Here is a 16,579-nt window from a genome sequence, read left to right as displayed (position 1 = left end):
TAAGAGAGGGAGTGGGCATTAGGTCTATAGGTGGACGCCTTTTCGAGATATCGCCATTAGGGTGGGCCAGGGGGTGACTCTAGAATGTTTGTACGATATGGGTATCAAACGAAATGTGTTACTGAGCATTTTTAAGAGGGAGTGGGCATTATGGTCTATAGGTGGAGGCCTTTTCGAGACATCGCCAATAGGGTGGGCCAGGGGTGACTCTAGAATTGTTTGTACGATATGGGTATCAAACGAAAGGTGTTACTGAGCATTTTAAGAGGGAGTGGACATTAGGTCTATAGGTGGAAGCCCCTTTTCGAGATATCGCCATTAGGGTGGGCCAGAGGTGACTCTAGAATGTTTGTTACGATATGGGTATCAAACGAAAGGTGTTACTGAGCATTTTAAGAGGGAGTGGGCATTAGGTCATATAGGTGGACGCCTTTTCGAGATATCGCCATTAGGGTGGGCCAGGGGTGACTCTAGAATGTGTTTTGTACGATATGGATATCAAATTAAAGGTATTAATGAGGGTTTTAAAAGCGAGTGGCCCTTAGATGTATATGTGAAGGTGTTCTCGCGATATCGACCAAAAATGTGGACCAGGTGATCAAGAAAATCATCTGTCCGGGTACTGCTAATTTATTTATATATGCAATACCCACTAACAGTATTCTGCCAAGATTCCAAGGGCTGTTGATTTCGCCTTGTAGAACTTTTTCATTTTCTTCTACTTAATATGGTAGGTGTCACACCATTTTACAAAGTTTTTTCCAAAGTTATATTTTGCGTCAACAAACCAATCCAGTTACCATGTTTTCATCCCTTTTTTCGTATTTGGTATAGAATTATGGCATTTTTTTCATTTTTCGTAATTTTCAATATCGATAAAGTGGGCGTGGTTATGGGTCGGATTTCGGCCATTTTTTTATACCAAGATAAAGGTGAGTTCAGATAAGTAGGTGGGCTAAGTTTAGTAAAGATATATCGGTTTTTGCTCAAGTTATTGTGTTAATGGCCGAGCGGAAGGACAGACGGTGACTGTGTATAAAAACTGGGCGTGGCTTCCACCGATTTCGCCCATTTTCACAGAGAACAGTTACCGTCATAGAATCTATGTCCCTACCAATTTGTGAGAAGGATTGGTAAATTTTTGTTCGACTTATGGCATTAAAAGTAGTCTTAGACAAACTAAATGAAAATGGGCGGAGCCACGCCCATTTTGAAATTTTCTTTTTATTTTTGTATTTGTTGTTGCATCATATCATTACAGAGTTGAATTTCGACTTTAATTTACTTATATGGCAGTATAAGATATTAAATTTTTGTTAAAATTTGAATTAAAAAAATTTTTTTTAAAAAGTGGGCGTGTTCCTTCATCCAATTTTGCTAATTTTTATCTAGCACATACATAGTAATAGTAGTAGCGTTCCTGCCAAATTTCATCACGATATCTTCAACGACTGCCAAATTACAGCTTGCAAAAAACTTCCTAAATTACTCTTTCTTGTAAACGTGGGGCGGTGGCCACGCCCGTTGTCCAAAATCTTACTAATTTTCTATTCTGCGTCATAACGTCAACCCATCTGCCAAGTTTCATCGCTTTAACCGCCTTTGACAATGAATTATCGACATTTTTTTCGGTTTTTCGAAATTTTCGATATCGAGAAAAAAGTGGGCGTGGTTATAGTCCGATATCGTTCATTTTAAATAGCGGATCTGAGATTGAGTGCACCAGGAATCTACATACACAAAATTTCATCACAAGATACCTCAAAATTATACTCAAGTTATCGTGTTAACGGACGGACGGACGGACGGACATGGCTCAATCAAAATTTTTTTTTCGATCCTGATTATTTTGATATATGGAAAGTCTATATCTATCTCGATTCCTTTATATATGTACAACCAACCGTTAATCCAATCAAAACTTAATATACTCTGTGAGCTCTGCTCAACTGAGTATAAATAGGTAGGTACATTGTGTGAGGAGATGGCAAAGTTTAAGATATTTTGTAGTCTGCCATGTTTTTTTTTTTGCTTTGTTGGTGCCAAATCGTATGTCCGTCGTTTGGTCCATGTTTATACCGGACAAATTTTCGTTTTGTCCACCTTTTGTTTAAAAAGTTATTTCAAAAAACAAGCAAGACGGGACTGGACTGTCTTCGGCTGTGCCGAAGAATTAATACCTTTCATGAACGGGGCTGAACAATAATCTTATCCGGATCGTAATCTCCAAATAATCTGATGTATAAAGATAAGATATAATATATAGTTGAACAGACGATTTTTAAGAATAAATATAAATAATAAAAAATAGGTAGGTACTTTGTTGTGAGGATGCCAAAGTTTCAGGTTTTTTGTGATCTTGCGTGTAAAAAATTATGACTACGAATCACGTATTTCAACAATATATGACGTAAAACGTAACTAATTGATGAAAATTTGATGAATTTTTGAAGCTTCTAGCCGTAAGAAAGGGGAAAAAATAACAGTTTATATAGGGGTATATAATATATATACCACCCGATCTCTATTGATTTTTTTCAGACAACAATATATGCTATATACGTAAGCATTCGGTGAAAATTTGAAGCTTCTAGCTGTTAAAATGGGGTAGAAATTGCGAAAAGTTTCTATCTGAAAAATCGGTTGTATGAGATATATACTATATATACCACCGATCTCAATGATTTTCTCAGACAACAATATATGCTTATACACGTAAGCATTTGGTGAAATGAATCTCCGAATAATCGGATGTATAAGATAAGAAAATATATAGTGAACCAGATCTACATACCTATACGATTTTTAAGATAAGTTATAAAATAAAAAAAATAGGTAGGTACTTTTGTGTGAGGATGCAAAGTTTCAGGTTTTTTTTTGGTCTGCGTGTAAAAACTATGACTACGAATCACGTATTTCAACAATATATGACGTAAACGTAGTTGATAAACTTTTTATGAATTTTGAAGCTTCTAGCCGTAAAAAAGGGGCAAAAAAATACAGTTTATATGGGGTATATAATATATGTACCAACGATCTCTATGATTTTTTTCAGACAAACAATATATGCTATATACGTAAGCATTTGGTGAAATTTGAAGGTTCCAGCTGTTAAAATGGGGCAGAAAATTGCCGCAAAGTTCTTATTATCTGAACAATCGGTTGTATGAGATATATACTATATATACCACCGATCTCAATGATTTTTTCAGACAACAATATATGCTATACACGTACAACATTTGGTGAAATTTGAACATATCTAAAACGATTTTTAAGATAATATAAAATAAAAAAAATAGGTTAGGTTACTTTGTGTGAGGATGCAAAGTTTCAGGTTTTTTTGTGGTCTGCGTGTAAAAACTATGACTACGAATCACGTATTTCAACAATATATGACGTAAACGCAACTATTTGATGAAATTGTATGAATTTTGAAGCTTCTAGCCTTAAAAAAGGGGCAAAAAATACAGTTTTATATGGGGTATGTAGTGTATGTACCACCGATCTCTATGATTTTTTTCAGACAACAATATATGCTATACACGTAAACATTTGGTGAAATTTGAACATATCTAAATGATTTTTTAAGATAAATATAAAATAAAAAAATAGGTAGGTACTTTGTGTGAGGATTGCAGTTTCAGGTTTTTTGTGGTCTGCGTGTAAAAACTATGACTACGAATCACGTATTTCAACAATATATGACGTAAACGTAGTTTGATAAACTTTTATGAATTTTGAAGCTTCTAGCCGTAAAAAAGGGGCAAAAAATACAGTTTATATGGGGTATATAATATATGTACCACCGATCTCTATAATTTTTTCAGACAACCATATATGCTATATACGTAAGCATTTGGTGAAATTTGAAGCTTCTAGCTGTTAAAATGGGGCAGAAATTGCGCAAAGTTTCTTATCTGAACAATCGGTTGTATGAGATATATACTATATATACCAGCCGATCTATATGATTTTTTCAGACAACAATATATGCTATATACGTAAGCATTTTATGAAATTTGAAGCTTCTAGCTGTTAAAACGGAGCAGAAATTGCGCAAAGTTTCTTATCTGTACAATCGGTTGTACGAGATATATACCATGTAGAGAGAGAGTTAGACGGAAAAAGGTTATTAAAAAATATGTGAGATAGACCAAATTTAGGGCAAGAACAACGTCTGACGGGTCTGCTAATATATACTATATATATATACTAATTATATATACCATCATATATATATTATATATATCACCGATCTCTATGATTTTTTCACACAACAATATAATATTATATGCGTAAGCAATCGATGAAATTTGAAGCTTATAGCTGTTAAAATGGGGTAGAAATTGCGAAAAGTTTCTTATCTGAACAATCGGTTGTATGAGATATATACTATATATACCACCGGTCTCTATGGTTTTTTCAGACAACAATATATGCTATATACATTGAAGCTTCTAACTGTTAAAATGGGTTTGAAATTGCGAAAATATATATATATATACTATATATTACCATCATATATATACTATATATAAACACCGATCTTTACAATTTTTTCAGACAACAATATATGCTATAGACGTAAGCATTCGTTGAAAATTTGAAGCCTCTAGCTCTTAAAATAGGGCAGTAATTGCGAAAAGTTTCTTATCTAAACAATCGGTTGTGGGGATATATACTATATATACATATATACATATATTTTCAGACAGCAATATGTGCAATATAAGAAAATATATGGTGAAGCTTCAATCTGATAAATTGAGGAAGATATGACAAAAAATCCTCTTTTTCTGAAAAAATTGGTTTGTATGGAGGATATATGCTATAGTGGTCCGATCCGGCCGGTTCCGACAAACGTCTAATCGGACACCCCAAATACACCCGCTCACCCAAATTTTATCAAGATATCTCAAAAATTGAGGGGACTAGATTGCATACAACAGACAGACGGACAGACGGACATGGCTAAATCAACTCAGCTCTTCATCCTGATTATTTCGGTATACTTCATTTTCATGAAAAGTTTAAAAAAATCGTGTGTGAATTTGACACCTCCATTTTCGAGTACATAATTAAAAAACCAAATTTCATACGTCTGTCCATCGTTTGTCACGTTTGTCCAGGAAAATTTTTCATTTGTCCCCACCTTTTGTTAAAAAGTAATAACAAAAATATTTTTTTTTTTGTCGAAAAAAAATTTTTTTTTTCGTTTTATTTTTGCTTAATCGCACGTCCGTCGTTTTCCCATCATTTGTCCATGTTTATCCAGGAAAATTTTTCGTTTGTCCACCTTATGTTAAAAGGTTATTTAAAAAACAAAAAATTCTATGTGAAGTTGGCACCTCCATTTGCGAGTAATTAAAAAAACCAAACGTCATTCCCTTGTCCATCGTTTGTCCAGGAAAATTTTTCGTTTGTCCACATTTTGTTAAAAAGTAATACCAAAAATATTTTTTTTTTTCGAAAAAAAATTTTTTTTCGCTTTATTGTGCTAAATCGTATGTACGTCGTTTGCCCATCGTTTGTCTACGTTTATCCAGGAAAATTGTTCGTTTGTCCAAATTTTGTTAAAAGGTTATTTCAAAAAAAAAATCGTGTGTGAAGTTGGCACCTCCAGTTGCGAGTAATTAAAAAACCAAATTTCATTCGTCTGTCCATCGTTTTGTCCACGCTTGTCCAGGAAATTTTTCATTTGTCCACCTTTTGTTAAAAAGTAATAACAAAAATATTTTTTTTTCGAAAAAAAAAATTTTTTTTTTCGTTTTATTGTGCTAAATCATACGTCCGTTCGTTTGCCCATCATTTGTCCATGTTTATCCAGGAAAAATTTTTCGTTTGTCAACCTTTTGTTAAAAGGTTATTTAAAAAACATAAAATTCTATGTGAAGTTGGCACCTCCATTTGCGAGTAATTAAAAACCAAATTTCATTCGTCCGTCCACCGTTTGTCCACGTTTGGTCCGGGAAAAATTTTCGTTTGTCCACCTTTGGTTAAAAAGTTATAACAAAAATATTTTTTTTTTTTTCAAAAAAAAAACCAAAAATTTGTTTTCGCTTTATTGTGCTAAATCGCATGTCTGTCGTTTGCCCAGGCGTTTGTCCATAAAAGCGTCAAATTTTTTTTTTTGTTTTTTTGTGCTAAATCGTATGTCCGTCGTTTGTCCACCGTTTGTCCATAAAAACCCCAAATTTTTTTTTTTGTTTTTTTTGTGCTAAATCGTATGTCCGTCGTTTGTCCACCGTTTGTCCATGTTTATCCAGGAAACATTTTCGTTTGTCCACCTTTCGTTAAAAAGTTATTTAAAAAAAAAAATCGTGTCTGAAGTTGGCACCTCCATTTGCGAGTAATTAAAAAAACAAATTTCAATTCGTCTGCCCATCCGTTTGTTCCACGTTTGTCCAGGAAAAATTTTTCGTTTGTCCACCCTTTTGTTAAAAAGTTATAACAAAATTATTATTTTTTTTTTTTCGAAAAAAAAATCCAAATTTTTTTTCGCTTTATTGTGCTGAATCGTATGTCCGTCGTTTGTCCGTCGTTTGTCCATGTTTATACCGGAAAAAATTTTCGTTTGTCCACTTTTTTGTTAAAAAGTTATTTCAAAAAACAAGCAAGGACGGGACTGTCGAAGAATTCATACCTTTCATGAACAGGGCTGAACAATAATCTTATCCGGTTCGTAATCTCCAAATAATCTGTTGTATAAGATAAGAAATATATAGTGAACAGATCTACTTACCTAAACGATTTTTAAGATAAATATAAAATAAAAAATAGGTAGGTACTTTGTGTGAGGATGCAAAGTTTCAGGTTTTTTTGTGGTCTGCGTGTAAAAAATTATATCTACGAATCACGTATTTCAACAATATATGATGTAAACGTAACCTTCTTTTAGCTAACTGGAAAGAAGATCTGAGCATAAATAAACATAGAAAAGCTGTATTCCTAGACTTAAAACGTGCTTTTGAGACTATCGATCAAAATTTATTGCTAAAAAAACTTTATAACATAGGTGTTTACTGAAACTGATACTGAAGCATAGTTGGTACTGAAACGGAGCTAAAATGGTTCTAAGACTTTATCATGAAGAGAAGTCAAAGAACTGTAATTAGACCATCCCTGTCAGAAAAAAGAAAAGGTGCCTGTTGGATTTCCGCAAGGGTCCTGTCCTGGCACCTATAATGTTTAATGTCTATATTAATGGTATAAACCAATTCTCTAAAGTACTGTGTTATTAAAACTCTTTGCTGATGATACATTGTTGATGCTTAGTGGAGATAATATCACTGAAATATATATAAAACTAGCAGACCCGTCAGACGTTGTTCTGCCCTAAATTTGGTCTATCTACATATCTTTTAATAAGCTTTTTCCGTCTAACTCTGCCCCCCCCCCCCCCCCCCCCCCCTTCATAAATTTTTCGTAATCCTTTTATTCACTCCTTCCTCCGTCTTTTTCGCTTCATCTATCTATATTTTCGTCTCACTCTATCTCTTTCTCAGTCTCCTTCCCTCTTTTCTCTTCTCTACAATTTTTTCCCATTCTTCTTCATCCCTTATTGCCAGGCAAATCGAATAGGATGTATGTAAATAGTTATGTGGGTATTATTAATTCATGTCTTTATTTCGGCTTCGCATGCACATTTATCAGTTTTGCCAGGTGAATGCAACTAAATCGAATATAACAATGAAAATTACTTTAAAGCTCTCAGCAACAACTTTCATTTGATATCCATATTACACACACAATCTAGGGGGTATCCGCGTCCACGTTTTCGCTTTTATCTCGAGACCCTAGTTATCCGCGGGTACGAAAAATACCCCGTATCAAAGTACTCATAAACAGCTTACTTTCGATACCCGTATTGTACAAACATATCCCAGGATTAACCAGGGCCCAACGTTTTGATCTCAGGACCCTATACAGAACGGGATAAAAATTAGCCTATGTCTGTCTCCTGGTTTCAAAGCTACCCCTCCACCAATTTTTCAGCCAAATATGTACATCCATTACTTCCTCTTCAATCACTCTTTATCTATTAAAAAAAAAAAGCGCATCAAATTTCGTTGCGTATTTTAAAGGTTTCAGCATTCAAAGGGACATAGGGGCAGAAAACGCGACTTTGTTTTTATACTATGTAATGATGTACATCCATACATACCTATTTATAAACATACGCCCGAAGTTAAATAACGCAGCGAATGCTATATATGTACGTACATATGTATGTGTCGCATCAAGCCTCACTCAAAGGCAATAAGCGCGGACAGTTCACAGTGAACTAACACACATACGAATTTTTTTGATAAAAATGTTACTTTTGTTTAAACAATTTGGCTGATATAAGAAAGGAATCAAGTATTTTTAAATATTTCAAAGTTTTACTGAAAAGTAGAATTTTTAAAAATCCATCCACCCGTTTATGAGTTATAGCTGTGTAAACAAAAATTTTATGATTTTTTACTACATTTTGGCAATTTTCCACGCCCTTATAATATATACCTTCATATTATATTAACTGTACCCATCTCACGTAGCTAAGCTTTCAAATGCAAAAAAACCGTTTTAAAATCGGAGCATTCTGTGTGAAGTTATGTGCATACATGGCATTTAACGACTTTATTTTATAAGATTTATAGATTACAAGAGGACTAAAATAGAGTATATGAATTGGTTATGCTCGAATAGATTGAAACTGAATTTAAGCAAAAAAATATTTATGGTTATATCAAGAAGGAATTTTCAAAACAATGAGTTACCCACTTCTAAATATAAACAGCGAAGCTATTGACAAAGTCAGCACTATCGAGTATTTAGGAATCAAAATCGATTGATAAACTCAACTTTAGTGAGCATATCGATTACCGCGGTTGGGAAAATAGCCAAAAAATATATATTTCATGCAAAGAACCCGCAAGTACTTAAGGAAACGGTACAAGGTAATGGTTTTACAGATCGATAATCGAACCTCACTTTATATATTGTCCAACATTATTCTTCATTATGAGAGATAGCCAAATTTACAAACTGCAAAAGCAACAAAACCGAGCTATGCGATTTATTCTTAGGAAACGCTATGACACAACTATCAGAGATATGCTCGCCGCTCTAAATTGGCTAAGCAATAAACAGATACTGTTTTATCATACGATGAAGTTTATTAGAAACATAATAGAAGGCAACTTGCCTGATTATTTGAAAAGTAACATAGAATATGTAAGAAATTTTCATTCCGTAAATACAAGGAGAAAAAAATGATTTTTACTTTACCTGCTTATAGAACAGAAGCAGACAAATGTAATTTATACTATAAAGGACTAAAATTTTACAATGAATTACCAAATGATGTTAAATCTAGTAACATAAGGGGAATTCAAATACAAATTGTACAATTACTGTAGAACACTGCCATTCTTGGATCTGAAGTACTTAATGAAACAGAATCTTTTGAGAGAAGTAATGAAGCATATAACTCAAATAGAAGGAGTTTAGAAGGCGGAAAAGCTGAAAGGATGCTATTATGGCTCAAAAAATACCCTGTATCTCTTATTTAGCATATTTTCTGCTACTCTATGGTTCAATCTAATAGGAAATTTTCCAAACGTGTTAGTCCCTTTAATTACATCTCTCGAAAAAATATAATTTTAAGGATATTTTCTAAAAATTTCAGCCTGTTGTTGTATTAACGATAAAGTCACTCCCTGAAGGTTTTGGCAGGTCAAAATGCCCCTCCACACACTTAGTGCCTATGAGAAACTTTTGGGTTGCCAGAACGCCGCCTGCAAAAACATGTGTATGATATATTCATATTTGTAATAGTATTTTCCCTGGCGTAGGTGAAGTTGACAAGGACCAAAAAATCAATGGGATGCATCATGCACTTCAGCGATGTTGAATCCAGCCCTAAATTGATGGCGTAGACTCTGTTGACAGAAACATGAAAGATATCCGCCAAAATTATCGACTTATGGGAGGTGTGTAGTGAATTCACACACACAAGCTTTAGAAATGCCACAATACCCCATATCCGCATGTACATACTTTTCTTTATGTTTATGTTGCATTTTCACAGCGAACTAACTATGTATGGATATACATATGTAATTCACTTGCATATTTACATGAATACATTTTGTGCATTTAGTTTTTTAAGGACTAGCGTAAATATGTATTGTGTATTGTAGTAAAAAGAATTGTTTAGAATAATTTTGTATGAATAAGAAATCAAATTCGTTAACAAAATCAATAATTTTCGAGCCCTCAAGCGAGCACAACTTAAATTTTTCTTTTATTATTTTATACATACATATGTAAAAGGCACTGACACTGACCTAGAAATTAAACACGAGTCTGTTTTACTTTTCATGATGATCCTGGCCGTGGTACTAGTGGCGAATTGCTTTATAGCAGCAATCTGTTTTTCCGTCAAAGAGACAGGAATAGCCATAAATTTATCCATATACTAGCATGAAAGAACAACTCATTAACTTATCGGAGGAAAAAATTATTAAATTTTTTAAGACAACGTAAGTAATGCTAATAGTGTAGGTTTTCTACGATTTGTGATAATTTATATATTTGGCTTCAGAACGACTCACTTTCGTGCTTTGTTTGAAACTTTTCTGACAGGATTTCGGGTGCAGTTCAGCTCGGGTTTCCAAAAATCAACTATTCTAATAATTAAAATATCGAGAAGCTGTTGGGGTTTAAATGCTGGATTTGGATATAGAATGTAAGTAATGCTAATTGTGTAAATTTTTTTCCTTGTCGTGATAATTTGTATATTTGATTCATGCGCTCCCGAAAAAAAGTACTAACTTTTTTTCAGAGTAATAAATAAAGGCATTAAAAGAAATGGCGCAGGACATTAAAATGGAATAAATATCTGTTATTCCAAATATTTTGAAATTATAAAATACAAAGATCATTTGGCCAAATGTTTGACATATACATATGTTAAACTTTTCAATTTTAGATATAAGAGTTACTAAAAATTATTTAATCAAAAAAGCGCGTATACTAAGTGAAGAAGTACGTGCCAAACTTGGCAGTATGCAATTTGTGGGTTCAGTTGTTAGTGTTCGTAATAAGTCTATTTGCACAGCAATGGTACCAAGCTCTGTGAAGTTGGCAGCTACATGCGCCGAGTAATTAAAAAAACCAAATGTCATTCGTTTGTAAACCGTTTGTCCACGTTTGTCCAGGAAAAATTTTCGTTTGTCCATCTTTTTTTAAAAAGTTATTTCAAAAAAAAAAAAAACAATCGTTTGAGAAGTTGGCACCTCCATTTGCGAGTAATTAAAAAAAACCAAATGTCATTGGTTTGTCCATCGTTTGTCCAGGAAAAATTTCGTTTGACCACCTTCAGTTAAAAAGTTATAAAAAATATTTTTTTTTTTCGAAAAAACCCCAAATTTTTTTTTTTCGCTTTATTGTGCTAAGCCGTATGTCCGTCCGTCTGTCCGTTAACACGATAACTTGAGTAAATTTTGAGGTATCTGGATGAAATTTGGTGTGTAGGTTCCTGGGCGCTCATCTCAGATCGCTGTTTAAAATGAACGATATCGGACAATAACCACGCCCACTTTTTCGATATCGAAAATTTCGAAAAATCGAAAAAGTGCGATAATTCATTACCAAATACGGATTAAGCGATGAAACTTGGTAGGTGAGTTGAACTTATGACGCAGAATAGAAAACTAGTAAAATTTTGGACAATGGGCGTGGCACCGCCCACTTTTAAAAGAAGGTAATTTATAAGTTTTGCAAGCTGTAATTTGGCAGTCGTTGAAGATATCATGATGAACTTTTCCAGGAACGTTACTCTTATTACTATATGTCTGCTTAATAAAAATTGGCAAAATCGGAGAACGACCACGCCCACTTTTTTAAAAAAAAAATTTTTTAAATTCAAATTTTAAAAGAAAAGTTAATATCTTTACAGTACATAAGTAAATTATGTCAACATTCAACTCCAGTAATGATATGTTGCAACAAAATACAAAAATAAAAGAAAATTTCAAAATGGGCGTGGCTCCGCCCTTTTTCATTTAATTTGTCTAGGATACTATTAATGCCATAAGTCGAACAAAAATTTACCAATCCTTGTGAAACTTGGTAGGGGCTTAGATTCTGGGACAGTAACTTATTTCTGTGAAAAAGGGCGAAATCGGTTGAAGCCACGCCCAGTTTTTATACACAGTCGACCGTCTGTCCTTCCGCTCGGCCGTTAACACGATAGCTTGAGCAAAAATCTATATATCTTTACTAGACTCAGTTCACGTACTTATCTGAACTCACTTTGTATTGGTGTAAAAAATGGCCGAAATCCGACTATGACCACGCCCACATTTTCGATATCGAAAATTACGAAAAATGAGAAAAATGCCATAATTATATACCAAATACGAAAAAAGGGATGAAACATGGTAATTCTATTGGTCTACTGACGCAAAATATAACTTTAGAAAAAAACTTGGTAAAATGGGTGTGACACCTACCATATTAAGTAGAAGAAAATGAAAAAGTTTTGCGGGGCGAAATCAATCGTGGTATTACATATATAAATAAATTAGCGGTACCCGACAGATGATATTCTGGATCACTCCTTTTTAAAATACTCATTAACACCTTTCATTTGATACCCATATCGTACAAAAAAAATCTAGAGTCACCCCTGGCCCACCTTTATGGCGATATCTCGAAAAGGCATCCACCTATAGAACTAGGGCCCACTCCCTTTTAAAATACTCATTAACAACTTTCATTTTATACCCATATCGTACAAACAAATTCTAGAGTCACCCCTGGTCCAAATTTATGGCGATATCTTGGAAAGGCGTCCACCTATAGAACTAAGGCCCACGTCCTTTTAAAATACTCATAAACACCTTTCATTTGATACCCATATCGTACAACCAAATTCTAGAGTCACCCCTGTTCCACCTTTATGGCGATATCTCGAAAAGACGTCCACCTATAGAACTAAGGCCTGCGCCCTTTTAAAATACCCATTAACACCTTTAATTTGATACCCATATTGTACAAACGCATTCTAGAGTCACCCCTGGTCCACGTTTATGGCGATATCCCGAAAAGGCGTCCACCCATAGAACTAAGGCCAACTCCCTTTTAAAACACTTATTAACACCTTTCGTTTGATACCCATATTGTACAAACGCATTCTAGAGTCAACCCTGGTCCACTTTTATAACGATATTCCGAAAAGGCGTCCACCTAGAGAACTAAGGCCCACTCCCTTTTAAAAATACTCATTAACACCTTTCATTTGATACCCATATAGTACAAACAAATTCTAGAGTCACCCCTGGTCCACCTTTATGGCGATATCTCGAAAAGGCGTACACATATAGAACTAAGGCCCCACACCCTCTTAAAATACTCATTAACACCTTTCATTTGATACTCACATCGTACAAAACAAATTCTAGAGTCACCCCTGGTTCATCTTTATGGCGATATCTCGAAAAGGCGTCCATCTATAGAACTTAGGCCCACGCCCTTTTAAAATACTCATTAATACCTTTCATTTGATACCCATATCGTACAAAATAAATTCTAGAGTCACCCCTGGCGATATCTCGAAAAGGCGTCCACCTATAGAACTTAGGCCCACTCCCTTTTAAAATTATCATTAACACATTTCATTCGATACCCATATCATACAAACAAATTCTAGAGTCAGGCCTCGTCCACCTTTATGGCGATATCCCTAAATGGCGTCCATCTATAGAACTATGGCCCACTTCCTCTTAAAATACTCTTTAATACCTTCCGTTTGATACACATGTCATACAAACACATTCCAGGGTTACCCTAGGTTCTTTTTGGTGATTTTTCCCTTACTTTGTCTCCACAGCTCTCAACTGAGTATGTAATGTTCGGTTACACCCGAACTTAGCCTTCCTTACTTGTTTATACTCAGTTGAGCAGAGCTCACAGAGTATATTAACTTTGATTGGATAACGGTTGGTTGTACAGGTATAAAGGAATCGAGATAGATATAGACTTCCATATATCAAAATCGTCAGTATCGAAAAAAAAAATTGATTGAGCCATGTCCGTCCGTCCGTCCGTTAACACGATAACTTGAGTAAATTTTGAGGTATCTAGACGAAATTTGGTATGTAGGTTCCTGGGCACTCATCTCAGATCGCCGTTTAAAATGAACGATATCGGACTATAACCACGCCCACTTTTTCGATATCGAAAATTTCGAAAAATCGTAAAAGTGCGATAATTCATTACAAAAGATGGATAAAGCGATGAAACTTGGTAGATGGGTTGATCTTATGACGCAGAATAGAAAATAAGTAAAATTTTGGACAAAGGGCGTGGCACCGCCCACTTTTAAAAGAAGGTAATTTAGAAGTTTTGCAACCTGTAATTTGGCAGTCGTTGAAGATATCATGATGAAATTTGGCAGGAACGTTACTTCTATTACTATATGTATGCTTATTAAAAATTAGCAAAATCGCAGAATGACCACGCCCACTTTAAAAAAAAATTTTTTTTAAAGTGAAATTTTGACAAAAAATTTAATATCTTTACAGTATATAAGTAAATAATGTCAACATTCAACTCCAGTAATGATAAGGTGCAACAAAATACAAAAACAAAAGAAAATTTCAAAATTGGCGTGGCTCCGCCCTTTTTCATTTGATTTGTCTTGGATACATTTAATGCCATAAGTCGAACAAAAACTTACCAATCCTTGTGAAATTTGGTAGGCAATTAGCTTCTAGAACGATAACTGTTTTCTGTGAAAAAGGGCGAAATCAGCTGAAGCCACGCCCAGTTTTTATACACAGTCGATCGTCTGTCCTTCCGCTCGGCCGTTAACACGATAACTTGAGCAAAAATCGATATATCTATTTATATCTATTCACTAAACTCAGTTCACATAATTATCTGAACTCACTTTGTATTGGTACAAAAAATGGCCGAAATCCGACAATGACCACGCCCACTTTTTCGATATCGAAAAAAATGCCATAATTCTATACCAAATACGAAAAAGGGACGAAAACATGGCAATTGGATTAGTTTATTGACGCAAAATATAACTTTAGAAAAAAAACTTTGTAAAATGGGTGTGACACCTACCATATCAAGTAGAAGAAAATGAAAACGTTCTGCAGGGCGAAATCAAAAGCCCTTGGAATCATGGCAGGAATACTGTTTGTGGTATTACATATATAAATAAATTAGCGGTACCCGACAGATTATGTTCTGAGTCACCCTGGCCCACATTTTTGTCGAAATCTCCAAAACCCCTTCACATATAAAACTACCACCACTCCCTTTTAAAATTCTTATTGATACCTTTAATTTGACACCCATATTCTACAAACATATTATAGAGTCACCCCTGGTCCACCTTTATGGCGATATATCGAAAAGGCGTCCACCTATAGAACTAAGGCCCACTCCCTTTTAAAATACTCATTATCACCTTTCGTTTGATACCCACAATGTACAAACGCATTCTAGAGTCAACCCTGGTCCACCTTTATAACGATATCCCGAAAAGGCGTCCACCTATAGGCCCACTCCCTTTTAAAATACTTATTAACACCTTTTGTTTGATACCCATATCGTAAACAAATTCTAAAGTCACCCCTGGTCCACCTTTATTGCGATATCTCGAAAAGGCGTCCACCTATAGACTTAGGCGCACTCCCTTTTAAAATAATCATTAACACCTTTCATTTCATACCCATATCGTACAAACAAATTCTAGAGTCACCCCTGGTCCACCTTTATATCGATATTTCGAAAGGCGTCCACCCATAGAACTAAGGCCCACTCCCTTTTAAAATACTCATTAACAGTTTTCGTTTGATACCCATATTGTATAAACGCATTCTAGAGTCATCCCTGGTCCACCTTTATGGCGATATCTCGAAAAGGCGTGCACCTTTAAAACTAAGGCCCAATCCCTTTTAAAATACTCATTAACACCTTTCATTTCATACCCATATCGTACAAACAAATTCTAGAGTCACCCCTGGTCCACCTTTATGGCGATATCTCGAAAAGGCGTCCACCCATAGAACTAAGGCCCACTCCCTTTTAAAATACTCATTAACACCTTTCATTTGATACCCATATCGTACAAACAAATTCTAGAGTCACCCCTGGTCCACCTTTAATGCAATATCTCGAAAAGGCGTCCACCCATACAACTAAGGCCCACTCCCTTTTAAATCACTCATTAACACCCTTCGTTTGACACCCATATTGTACAAACACATTCTAGAGTCACCCCTGGTCGACCTTTTTAACGATATCCCGAAAAGGTGTCCACCTATAGAGCTAAGGTCCACTCCCTTTTAAAATACTCATTAACACCTTTCATTTGATACCCATATCGTACAAACAAATTCTAGAGTCACCCCTGGTCCACCTTAATGGCGATATCTTGAAAAGGCGTCCACCTATAGAACTAAGGCCCACTCCCTTTTAAAATACTCATTAACACCTTTCATTTGATACCCATATCGTACAAAAAAATTCTAGAGTCACCCCTGGTCCTATAGAGCTAAGGCCC

This window comes from Eurosta solidaginis, chromosome X (genome assembly GCF_040869045.1).
Source record: "Eurosta solidaginis isolate ZX-2024a chromosome X, ASM4086904v1, whole genome shotgun sequence".
Taxonomy (NCBI): domain Eukaryota; kingdom Metazoa; phylum Arthropoda; class Insecta; order Diptera; family Tephritidae; genus Eurosta; species Eurosta solidaginis.
Note: the sequence above shows the minus strand (reverse complement) of the source record.